The sequence below is a fragment of the Pseudophryne corroboree genome, chromosome 1 (assembly GCF_028390025.1).
Source record: "Pseudophryne corroboree isolate aPseCor3 chromosome 1, aPseCor3.hap2, whole genome shotgun sequence".
NCBI classification, from domain to species: Eukaryota; Metazoa; Chordata; class Amphibia; order Anura; family Myobatrachidae; genus Pseudophryne; species Pseudophryne corroboree.
The window spans coordinates 446102629-446115815 of record NC_086444.1 but is presented as its reverse complement, the minus strand read 5'-3'; the positions used below and the strand labels follow the sequence as shown (position 1 = coordinate 446115815).

At 42.7% G+C, this 13187-nt stretch overlaps 1 long non-coding RNA gene across 1 annotated transcript; it reads right to left on the bottom strand.

Moving 5' to 3' along the window:
* Nucleotides 1-810: 810 nt before the first annotated feature.
* On the bottom strand, nt 811-9310 carry LOC134899471 (uncharacterized). The gene is made up of 2 exons (XR_010173195.1): nt 8897-9310; nt 811-1019 (listed from the first exon to the last, which is right to left on the bottom strand). It is a non-coding gene; the product is annotated as an uncharacterized LOC134899471 (long non-coding RNA).
* Between the last annotated feature and the right edge of the window lie 3877 nt (nt 9311-13187).

The following is a 13187-nucleotide window of genomic DNA, read 5'->3' as shown; positions in this document are numbered from 1 at the left end:
CAAATCTAGTCAGACCACTTATTTCACCGCTGGTTGAAGTGAGCATTTTTTTCCCCCTCGCTCAGCACACAACGTGCTGTGTGCTGAGCGTCCTCAGATGTGTGCTGAGCGATGTACTAGATCGCTCAGCACACATCTCTGGGAGAAATCTATACGTGTGTACCCCCCTTAAGTACATTGAAAAATGTAGTAATATTTTGAATAGCTTCAGTAAAAAAATTCTAGATGTCAATAGAAAACATTTGTTTCATGGCATAATTGCTACAATATTCGCTTTATACTGGTGAAAGGTGGAGATGGCCAACAATCTCTTATTTTAAGAATTAAGGGGGACATTTACTAAGCAGTGATAAGAGCGGAGAAGTGAGCCAGTGGAGAAGTTGCCCCATCAACCAATCAGCAGCTCTGTATCAGTTTATAGAATGCAAATTATAGATTTTACTTCGGAGCTGATTGGTTGCCATGGGCAACTTCTCCACTGGCTCACTTCTCTGCTCTTATCACTGCTTAGTAAATGTCCCCCTATGCCCTTTAACATGTAAAGAAAGGACCTTAACCATTAGGTATAAGTTCATAGCATAATTGTAATTGGTGAAGGGTGTATTGCTGCTACAAGGCACAGATGTGAGGGGATCTGGCAGTTCTATATCTGACTCCCTCGCCTCTTCGGCCATTCTGAACTTTTTGGTATGGAGTCTGCCAGTGTATTTTTTAAAATACAGAATATGGAGATTACTTGCTTTACTGATTTCCTTATTTGAAAAGCTTTTGGTTTGTAGGATGGATAATACACTTAGATGACAACAGACACAATCAGAAATATACTTTTATTCGAGAAAGCCGTAATCGCATTTACTAGATTTATAACTTTGTTATTTACATGGTAAAAAAGGTGATGAGATCATTATTCAACAGTTTTCACATATTACAGGCATTCAGTCATTTATATTCATAGTATGATTGTCCTGTTCTGTCTGTTGCTGGACAGAGACCGAAGAAGATTGTGGATCTTATTTTACCTGAATAGAAGAGAAATATTGTTTTATAGTATATATTAACCACAATTTTACTGAGACACATGAAATCACAAGTGTGCATATATTGTGAGATCAAAGACCTTGATGCTGTCATAACATAAGAAAAAATAATTAGAATTTACATTGGATTCCTGAATGGATCAATGTGTAGGACATTTAAAAGTAATATTGAATATATCTGTCAAAGAATTGTATTTACAATAGCTAACGTGATAACATAACAGTAGGCTATGGCATTCAGAGCAACAGAATAGGTTTATGTACAGGTGGTATTTTGGTTAAACAAAGCTCCTTATTCTTAGTTTTTAAAGCTTATAACATGAATGTATTTTCTTGTGTGGAAGAAATGTATCAATATATATATATATATATATATATATATATATAAATATAAATATATATATCTATCTAAATCTATATATATATATCTATCTATATCTATATATATATCTATATATATCTATATATATATATATATATATATATATATATAAAATGACAATGTGTCCGGCACTCCTGTAATATGGGTTACCTTTGCCCGGTGCCCTCGCAAATGAAAGGATGCAGGCAGGCGATGGCGCGGCACTCAGGGCTTGGAGAAAGAAAACAACCAGCGACAACCAAGTCTGCAACAATGTTTCAATCAATAGATTTTCATCAGGATGAAAATCTATTGATTGAAACGTTGTTGCAGACTTGGTTGTTGCTGGTTGTTTTCTTTCTCCAAGCCCTGAGTGCCGCGCCGTCGCCTGCTTATATATATATATAAGACCTGACTGGCTTATTACTTATTCATCAAGCCGAGTGCCACACCATTGCGGGACTATATTTATACATGGGTATATGTGGAGGCACCGGTGCAGCTACCTGTATTTTCCGTGGAGTGCCGGTCTGAAATTGTTATATATATATATATATATATATATATATATATATATAAAAATATATGATCTAAAAGGCAGCACACCGATGAAATATCTAATAAACGACGGTGCCCTCTACTTACCTGTATTTTTACTAGAGATGAGCGCCTGAAATTTTTCGGGTTTTGTGTTTTGGTTTTGGGTTCGGTTCCGCGGCCGTGTTTTGGGTTCGACCGCGTTTTGGCAAAACCTCACCGAATTTTTTTTGTCGGATTCGGGTGTGTTTTGGATTCGGGTGTTTTTTTAAAAAAACACTAAAAAACAGCTTAAATCATGGAATTTGGGGGTCATTTTGATCCCATATTATTATTAACCTCAAAAACCATAATTTCCACTCATTTTCAGTCTATTCTGAATACCTCACACCTCACAATATTATTTTTAGTCCTAAAATTTGCACCAAGGTCGCTGGATGACTAAGCTAAGCGACACTAGTGGCCGACACAAACACCTGGCCCATCTAGGAGTGGCACTGCAGTGTCACGCAGGATGTCCCTTCCAAAAAACCCTCCCTAATCAGCACATGACGCAAAGAAAAAAAGAGGCGCAATGAGGTAGCTGACTGTGTGAGTAAGATAAGCGACCCTAGTGGCCGACACAAACACCGGGCCCATTTAGGAGTGGCACTGCAGTGTCACGCAGGATGTCCCTTCCAAAAAACCCTCCCCAATCAGCACATGACGCAAAGAAAAAAAGAGGCGCAATGAGGTAGCTGACTGTGTGAGTAAGATTAGCGACCCTAGTGGCCGACACAAACACCGGGCCCATTTAGGAGTGGCACTGCAGTGTCACGCAGGATGTCCCTTCCAAAAAACCCTCCCCAAACAGCACATGACGCAAAGAAAAATAAAAGAAAAAAGAGGTGCAAGATGGAATTGTCCTTGGGCCCTCCCACCCACCCTTATGTTGTATAAACAAAACAGGACATGCACACTTTAACCAACCCATCATTTCAGTGACAGGGTCTGCCACACGACTGTGACTGATATGACGGGTTGGTTTGGACCCCCCCCAAAAAAGAAGCAATTAATCTCTCCTTGCACAAACTGGCTCTACAGAGGCAAGATGTCCACCTCATCATCACCCTCCGATATATCACCGTGTACATCCCCCTCCTCACAGATTATCAATTCGTCCCCACTGGAATCCACCATCTCAGCTCCCTGTGTACTTTGTGGAGGCAATTGCTGCTGGTCAATGTCTCCGCGGAGGAATTGATTATAATTCATTTTAATGAACATCATCTTCTCCACATTTTCTGGATGTAACCTCGTACGCCGATTGCTGACAAGGTGAGCGGCGGCACTAAACACTCTTTCGGAGTACACACTTGTGGGAGGGCAACTTAGGTAGAATAAAGCCAGTTTGTGCAATGGCCTCCAAATTGCCTCTTTTTCCTGCCAGTATAAGTATGGACTGTGTGACGTGCCTACTTGGATGCGGTCACTCATATAATCCTCCACCATTCTTTCAATGGTGAGAGAATCATATGCAGTGACAGTAGACGACATGTCCGTAATCGTTGTCAGGTCCTTCAGTCCGGACCAGATGTCAGCATCAGCAGTCGCTCCAGACTGCCCTGCATCACCGCCAGCGGGTGGGCTCGGAATTCTGAGCCTTTTCCTCGCACCCCCAGTTGCGGGAGAATGTGAAGGAGGAGATGTTGACAGGTCGCGTTCCGCTTGACTTGACAATTTTCTCACCAGCAGGTCTTTCAACCCCAGCAGACTTGTGTCTGCTGGAAAGAGAGATCCAAGGTAGGCTTTAAATCTAGGATCGAGCACGGTGGCCAAAATGTAGTGCTCTGATTTCAACAGATTGACCACCCGTGAATCCTTGTTAAGCGAATTAAGGGCTCCATCCACAAGTCCCACATGCCTAGCGGAATCGCTCCGTGTTAGCTCCTCCTTCAATGTCTCCAGCTTCTTCTGCAAAAGCCTGATGAGGGGAATGACCTGACTCAGGCTGGCAGTGTCTGAACTGACTTCACGTGTGGCAAGTTCAAAGGGCATCAGAACCTTGCACAACGTTGAAATCATTCTCCACTGCGCTTGAGACAGGTGCATTCCACCTCCTATATCGTGCTCAATTGTATAGGCTTGAATGGCCTTTTGCTGCTCCTCCAACCTCTGAAGCATATAGAGGGTTGAATTCCACCTCGTTACCACTTCTTGCTTCAGATGATGGCAGGGCAGGTTCAGTAGTTTTTGGTGGTGCTCCAGTCTTCTGTACGTGGTGCCTGTACGCCGAAAGTGTCCCGCAATTTTTCTGGCCACCGACAGCATCTCTTGCACGCCCCTGTCGTTTTTTAAATAATTCTGCACCACCAAATTCAAGGTATGTGCAAAACATGGGACGTGCTGGAATTTGCCCATATTTAATGCACACACAATATTGCTGGCGTTGTCCGATGCCACAAATCCACAGGAGAGTCCAATTGGGGTAAGCCATTCCGCGATGATCTTCCTCAGTTGCCGTAAGAGGTTTTCAGCTGTGTGCGTATTCTGGAAACCGGTGATACAAAGCGTAGCCTGCCTAGGAAAGAGTTGGCGTTTGCGAGATGCTGCTACTGGTGCCGCCGCTGCTGTTCTTGCGGCGGGAGTCCATACATCTACCCAGTGGGCTGTCACAGTCATATAGTCCTGACCCTGCCCTGCTCCACTTGTCCACATGTCCGTGGTTAAGTGGACATTGGGTACAGCTGCATTTTTTAGGACACTGGTGACTCTTTTTCTGAGGTCTGTGTACATTTTCGGTATCGCCTGCCTAGAGAAATGGAACCTAGATGGTATTTGGTACCGGGGACACAGTACCTCCAACAAGTCTCTAGTTGGCTCTGCAGTAATGATGGATACCGGAACCACATTTCTCACCACCCAGGATGCCAAGGCCTCAGTTATCCGCTTTGCAGTAGGATGACTGCTGTGATATTTCATCTTTCTCGCAAAGGACTGTTGGACAGTCAATTGCTTGGTGGAAGTAGTAAAAGTGGTCTTACGACTTCCCCTCTGGGATGACCATCGACTCCCAGCAGCAACAACAGCAGCGCCAGCAGCAGTAGGCGTTACACGCAAGGATGCATCGGAGGAATCCCAGGCAGGAGAGGAATCATCAGAATTGCCAGTGACATGGCCTGCAGGACTATTGGCATTCCTGGGGAAGGAGGAAATTGACACTGAGGGAGTTGGTGGGGTGGTTTGCGTGAGCTTGGTTACAAGAGGAAGGGATTTACTGGTCAGTGGACTGCTTCCGCTGTCACCCAAAGTTTTTGAACTTGTCACTGACTTATTATGAATGCGCTGCAGGTGACATATAAGGGAGGATGTTCCGAGGTGGTTAACGTCCTTACCCCTACTTATTACAGCTTGACAAAGGGAACACACGGCTTGACACCTGTTGTCCGCATTTCTGTTGAAATAGTTCCACACCGAAGAGCTGATTTTTTTGGTATTTTCACCAGGCATGTCAACGACCATATTCCTCCCACGGACAACAGGTGTCTCCCCGGGTGCCTGACTTAAACAAACCACCTCACCATCAGAATCCTCCTGGTCAATTTCCTCCCCAGCGCCAGCAACACCCATATCCTCCTCATCCTGGTGTACTTCAACACTGACATCTTCAATCTGACTATCAGGAACTGGACTGCGGGTGCTCCTTCCAGCACTTGCAGGGGGCGTGCAAATGGTGGAAGGCGCATGCTCTTCACGTCCAGTGTTGGGAAGGTCAGGCATCGCAACCGACACAATTGGACTCTCCTTGTGGATTTGGGATTTCGAAGAACGCACAGTTCTTTGCGGTGCTACTGCTTTTGCCAGCTTGAGTCTTTTCATTTTTCTAGCGAGAGGCTGAGTGCCTCCATCCTCATGTGAAGCTGAACCACTAGCCATGAACATAGGCCAGGGCCTCAGCCGTTCCTTGCCACTCCGTGTGGTAAATGGCATATTGGCAAGTTTACGCTTCTCCTCCGACAATTTTATTTTAGGTTTTGGAGTCCTTTTTTTACTGATATTTGGTGTTTTGGATTTGACATGCTCTGTACTATGACATTGGGCATCGGCCTTGGCAGACGACGTTGCTGGCATTTCATCGTCTCGGCCATGACTAGTGGCAGCAGCTTCAGCACGAGGTGGAAGTGGATCTTGATCTTTCCCTAATTTTGGAACCTCAACATTTTTGTTCTCCATATTTTAATAGGCACAACTAAAAGGCACCTCAGGTAAACAATGGAGATGGATGGATACTAGTATACAATTATGGACGGACTGCCGAGTGCCGACACAGAGGTAGCTACAGCCGTGAACTACCGTACTGTGTCTGCTGCTAATATAGACTGTTGATAAAGAGATGTCGTAGTATGTATGTATGAAGAAGAAAGAAAAAAAAACCACGGTTAGGTGGTATACAATTATGGACGGACTGCCGAGTGCCGACACAGAGGTAGCCACAGCCGTGAACTACCGTACTGTACTGTGTCTGCTGCTAATATAGACTGGTTGATAAAGAGATGTCGTAGTATGTATGTATGAAGAAGAAAGAAAAAAAAACCACGGGTAGGTGGTATACAATTATGGACGGACTGCCGAGTGCCGACACAGAGGTAGCCACAGCCGTGAACTACCGTACTGTACTGTGTCTGCTGCTAATATAGACTGGTTGATAAAGAGATGTAGTAGTATGTATGTATAAAGAAGAAAGAAAAAAAAACCACGGGTAGGTGGTATACAATTATGGACGGACTGCCGAGTGCCGACACAGAGGTAGCCACAGCCGTGAACTACCGTACTGTACTGTGTCTGCTGCTAATATAGACTGGTTGATAAAGAGATGTAGTAGTATGTATGTATGAAGAAGAAAGAAAAAAAAACCACGGTTAGGTGGTATACAATTATGGACGGACTGCCGAGTGCCGACACAGAGGTAGCCACAGCCGTGAACTACCGTACTGTACTGTGTCTGCTGCTAATATAGACTGGTTGATAAAGAGATGTCGTAGTATGTATGTATAAAGAAGAAAGAAAAAAAAACCACGGTTAGGTGGTATACAATTATGGACGGACTGCCGAGTGCCGACACAGAGGTAGCCACAGCCGTGAACTACCGTACTGTACTGTGTCTGCTGCTAATATAGACTGGTTGATAAAGAGATGTCGTAGTATGTATGTATGAAGAAGAAAGAAAAAAAAACCACGGTTAGGTGGTATACAATTATGGACGGACTGCCGAGTGCCGACACAGAGGTAGCCACAGCCGTGAACTACCGTACTGTACTGTGTCTGCTGCTAATATAGACTGGTTGATAAAGAGATGTCGTAGTATGTATGTATAAAGAAGAAAGAAAAAAAAACCACGGTTAGGTGGTATACAATTATGGACGGACTGCCGAGTGCCGACACAGAGGTAGCCACAGCCGTGAACTACCGTACTGTACTGTGTCTGCTGCTAATATAGACTGGTTGATAAAGAGATGTAGTAGTATGTATGTATAAAGAAGAAAGAAAAAAAAACCACGGGTAGGTGGTATACAATTATGGATGGACTGCCGAGTGCCGACACAGAGGTAGCTACAGCCGTGAACTACCGTACTGTGTCTGCTGCGACTGGATGATAAATAATGATATAAAAAATATATATATATCACTACTGCAGCCGGACAGGTATATATATTATATAATGACGGACCTGCTGGACACTGTCTGTCAGCAGAATGAGTTTTTTATAGAATAAAAAAAAAACACCACACAAGTGAAGTCACACGACGAGTGTTTAACTTTTTCAGGCAATCACAATATAGTATACTGCTAACTATACTGGTGGTCAGTGTGGTCAGGTCACTGGTCAGTCACACTGGCAGTGGCACTCCTGCAGCAAAAGTGTGCACTGTTTAATTTTAATATAATATGTACTCCTGGCTCCTGCTATAACCTATAACTGGCACTGCAGTGCTCCCCAGTCTCCCCCACAATTATAAGCTGTGTGAGCTGAGCACAGTCAGATATATAATATATACATAGATGATGCAGCACACTGGGCTGAGCAGTGCACACAGATATGGTATGTGACTGTCTTGTACTCCTGGCTCCTGCTATAACCTATAACTGGCACTGCAGTGCTCCCCAGTCTCCCCCACAATTATAAGCTGTGTGAGCTGAGCACAGTCAGATATATAATATATACATAGATGATGCAGGCATGCAGCACACTGGGCTGAGCAGTGCACACAGATATGGTATGTGACTGAGTCACTGTGTGTACCGTTTTTTTCAGGCAGAGAACGGATATATTAAATAAAACAACTGCACTGCTGGTGGTCACTGTGGTCAGTCACTAAACTCTGCACTCTCTTCTACAGTATCAGCCTCAGGTCAATCTCTCTCTCTCTCTCCTAATCTAAATGGAGAGGACGCCAGCCACGTCCTCTCCCTATCAATCTCAATGCACGTGTGAAAATGGCGGCGACGCGTGGCTCCTTATATAGAATCCGAGTCTCGCGAGAATCCGACAGCGTCATGATGACGTTCGGGCGCGCTCGGGTTAACCGAGCAAGGCGGGAAGATCCGAGTCGCTCGGACCCGTGAAAAAAAACATGAAGTTCGTGCGGGTTCGGATTCAGAGAAACCGAACCCGCTCATCTCTAATTTTTACTTCATTTCATCGAGTGCCGCCGGATCCAATGACTGTATGTATATATATATATATATATATATATATATATATAATCATCATCACAGTCTATCTTGACTCGTTCCATTTATCAAATGTCCACATATATTCAATTAAACTACTGTATGTTTATACTTTGTGGAATGAGTGAGTTTGGGATTATATGGGTATAATGAAAGTGTTCCATTTTATACTGGAATAACCAAGAAAGGTTTCAGAGTTCTAGGGCTGTTCTTTCAGCATTGTGCCACCCGGTAGATATTGGTTTCTTACCTTAAACAGAGTTACAGTGATGCTATAGACCAGGCTCAGGACAAACAAGGACATGAACGTTGTTGAGATCTCCCAGGGGTAATCCATGTCCCCTTCTTCCATTACACTGATTGTGATATTTGTGTTAACGCAACAGCCTAAATAAGGAACAGGCACATATTAGCTGAGATCAAAGGATTCTGATATTTCTATTCAATATTCTACAATAATATGTCACTATAAGTGACTTGTCAGGCAGATTGATAATTTACAGCACTTCACCCTCTCAATAAATCCTGCTACCCCTGAGCAATCTGAGGGAGATGTGTCAAACATTGGGGAGATATAAAGTGGCGGGAGATATAGTACCAACCAATCAGCTCCTGTCATTTTTCAAACACAGGTGATAAAAATGACAGGAGGTGATTGGTTAGTCCTTTATCTCTCGCCAAGGTTTGATACATCGCCCCTTCAGTGTGCTGCAGACACATCTCACACCACAGCAGCGAGTACATATAATCCCTCTTTGGACAACAGTGATAATCATTATATTTGTTGTTGTGTAGTACATACAATTATTCAATTTGTAACTGGTATCTAAATATAATTCTTATTCTGATATGTTGTGAAAATGTATATAGGTAATTATATCTATTTTTATTGTATTACTGTTAGCTAGCCTCCAAGTACAACATTGATCAGATGTTGCTTAGAAGAAAACTAAAATATCCTGTTTTGACATGGTGCACATTTCAGTTCCCCAAAAGGTGCTAAAACAAAACTGATAAAGAACCGCACCTATTTCCCCATGCATGCCATGTGCAGCTGCAGACATATAGTACAACACATCAGGGCTGCAAGCACCATCCATATGTCTGACTTTATATTATAGTACTTAAGTAATCAGTTTGTGATTAGTTTTCCTGGTTTTAGAGCTACAGTATATGGGTAGTTTGTGCTGCTGTGAATGATGGTGCCATAAACTATTAGGAGTTCAACATAACATTGTAGTATCCAATAGTGGAAAAAAAGAATCAAACAAAGGGGTGAATCCTGTTAGCCATGAAGGGTGCGAGTTGCGGTTGCCATGGTGTACAATGGCACCGCAACTCTACTCCCCCCCCCCCCCCCCCCCCCCCACGGCCTAATTTCACCCCGGGCTCACAGAATTTTGTACGCAGTCCTATGTAAGACCTGAGGTACGGTAAGTGTGTCATACAGCCACACTTACTCCCACCGCAAGGGAACTCTCTACTAATAGGATTGACCACAAAGGATTTCAATGTCCCTGTCACAAAGTCTCTGACATCTATCATGCAACACATTTCCAAAGTGTTGAACCTTTAGCATGGGATGTCTGGTTTTCACATTCACTGTTTTTAGTCTTTGGGAGGTAGCCAATTACCCGCTATCGATGACCGTAGGTAATTGTATCGCCTGGGGGCTATCCAATTAGCATTGATGCAGCTGGTTTCTCCCTCCGATGCCGGCAATTATCATGGATTATACTTCGGGTGCCTCAGGCACCCAAAGCATAATCCATGAGAAGCGGCTGCCGGAGCTGCGATAACACATTGGATCGATAACACATGCGATAACACATTTGTTATAGCGCATTCGTGGGTACGTTTCCACCCGATGAAAATGGCCTGTAATAGGATACCGTGATAATGACCATCGGTCATTAATCACGATATCCTGTGAAAACGGATCGTGGATACTTGGATACCTCCTAAGTATTTGTATTTTATCTTGCTTGTTTATGTTTAAAAGTCTTGGTAAAATGTATTAAAGAACAAGGGCCAATTTACTATAATAAAAGCATCATCTTGCCATTCACAGCTGTCTAATGATAGGCCTGCCACTACCACAGTAACCTGTTATAGTACTGTATTGCGGAGTGTGAGAAAAGGAAACCTTGTATGGCGCAAGCCTGTTTAATTGTACTTACAATCTTCAATTTCAAGCCTAACTGGACTCAACTACACTTACATTTGTTTTTTTGCTATGTATTAAACGTAAACTCCAATGCCAAGAATATAATTGTGATATAAATGAATATAAAGATCTATCACTCTATCTAAGATATATATATATATATATATATATATATATATAAACAAAGGGGATTCTCTTGGGAGCTTAACCACCACAGATATCTAATATATATGATAAAAAAAATCATTTATTCAAACAACATATTACAATATTGTCATATAAACCTCCTTGATATGAATAGATGGATCATACATGTTAGTTAAATCATACAGTCATTTGCAATGATCTATTATATAGTCACTAAATTCTCAGTTGTTAGGTGAAGTGGTTACTCTTCAACCCGAAATCACGTGTGTGATCTATTCATAAATTCGTATAAATCCAACGCGTTTCGTCCGTTAGGACTTCATCAGGGGTAAACATCAAATGATAGTATTTGCAAAATTCAATATCCCATCCTGGCAGGCCGCAAGGATGGACAATATTCAAAATCGGATAAGGCGTATTCTTTATAGGCACCACTAAGTGGAATCAACACTATTCAGTGGAATCCCTTTTGTAGTGCCTCAAGGTTCACCTCACAGCTATCGATAGCTGTGAGGTGAACCTTGAGGCACTACAAAAGGGATTCCACTGAATAGTGTTTGAACCAATCTAGTTTCCTATTCCATTATTGATGTTGAAGTCTAATATGATACATTAAAAGGGATTACATGGACCTACTTTTTTGATCCATTCCGGTCACACCCTTAGTGTGAAATCCAATTAGTGGTACCTATAAGGAATACACTCTCAGCAATTCCATGCTTTGCTTGTATTGATATACATTGGTGAAGCCACCTTGAGGCCTTATCCGATTTTGAATATTGTCCATCCTTGCGGCCTGTCAGGATGGGATATTGAATTTTGCAAATACTGTCATTTGATGTTAACCCCTGATGAAGTCCTAACGGACGAAACGCGTTGGGTTTCTACGACTTTATGAATAGATCACACACGTGATTTCGGGTTGAAGAGTAACCACTTCACCTAACAACTGAGAATTTAGTGACTATATAATAGATCATTGCAAATGACTGTATGATTTAACTAACAGGTATGATCCATCTATTCATATCAAGGAGGTTTATATGACAATATTGTAATATGTTGTTTGAATAAATGATTTTTTTATCATATGTATTAGATATCTGTGGTGGTTAAGCTCCCAAGAGAATCCCAAGGAGCCTAATTCAGATCTGATCGCAGCAGCAGATTTGTTAGCTAATGGGCAAAACCATGTGCACTGCAGGGGGGCAGATATAACGTGCAGAGATAGTTAAATTTGCGTGTGTTATTTTGTTTCTGTGCATGGTAAATAGTGGCTGCTTTATTTTTACACTGCAATTTAGATTTCAGTTTGAACACACCCCACCCAAATCTAACTCTCTCTGCACATATTATATCTGCCCCCCCTGCAGTGCACATGGTTTTGCCCATTAGCTAACAAATTTGCTGCTGTGATCAGATCTAAATTAGGCACTTGGTGCATAGGGCATGTTGTGAGTCAGGGGTGTGTGGTCTCGCGGCGTGCCCCCATTTTCGGGCAGCACAAACAGAGAGCCAGGAGCTGCACTGAGCGCGGCCATCCCCGGCTTCTCTGTGACCGGACCGGCCTATCGGCCCTGTATACACTATGAGTTTGGTGTTAGCTGTTTGGGAGAGAGCTGAGAATAGGAGAATACTAAGGTCCTGATGGACAAAGAAGTGGTTGCGGTAGAGGGGGTATCGCTCTCACATGCTACTGCTGATGGAGATTCAGGAGAACAATCCAGACAACTGCCACAACTTCCTGCACTGGATGGCGCCACTTTCCAGGAGTTGCTGCATCTGGTGACTCCCTACATCCGGAGGCAGAATACTATGCTGCATAGGGCCATCCCTGCTGACTAGAGGTTGGAGGCTATCCTAAGGTTCCTGGCTACTGGCAAGTCCCTGTCTGACCTGAAGATGGGCTCCTTTATCTCTCCTTAAGCTTTGGGCCTCATTCCAGAAACCTGCAAAGCTACTGTTCTGAAGCAGGAATACTTGAATGTAAGAAAAACACCACGCTTTATTCTTTGTGAAAGTAAAAAACTTTTTTTATTATTACAATATAAAATATGCACCGTATTGTGCACTGCAACATGCATACAATTTTTTTTTTTATTATAAAGTGAAAAATAGAACAATATGCTAAAATACAATTTAAGATTTATTACAGGCCAAGAACAATCTGGACTGCTTACAAACTGTTTAAATTGTGCAGATCATGTGTCAACAAGTTTCATCATAC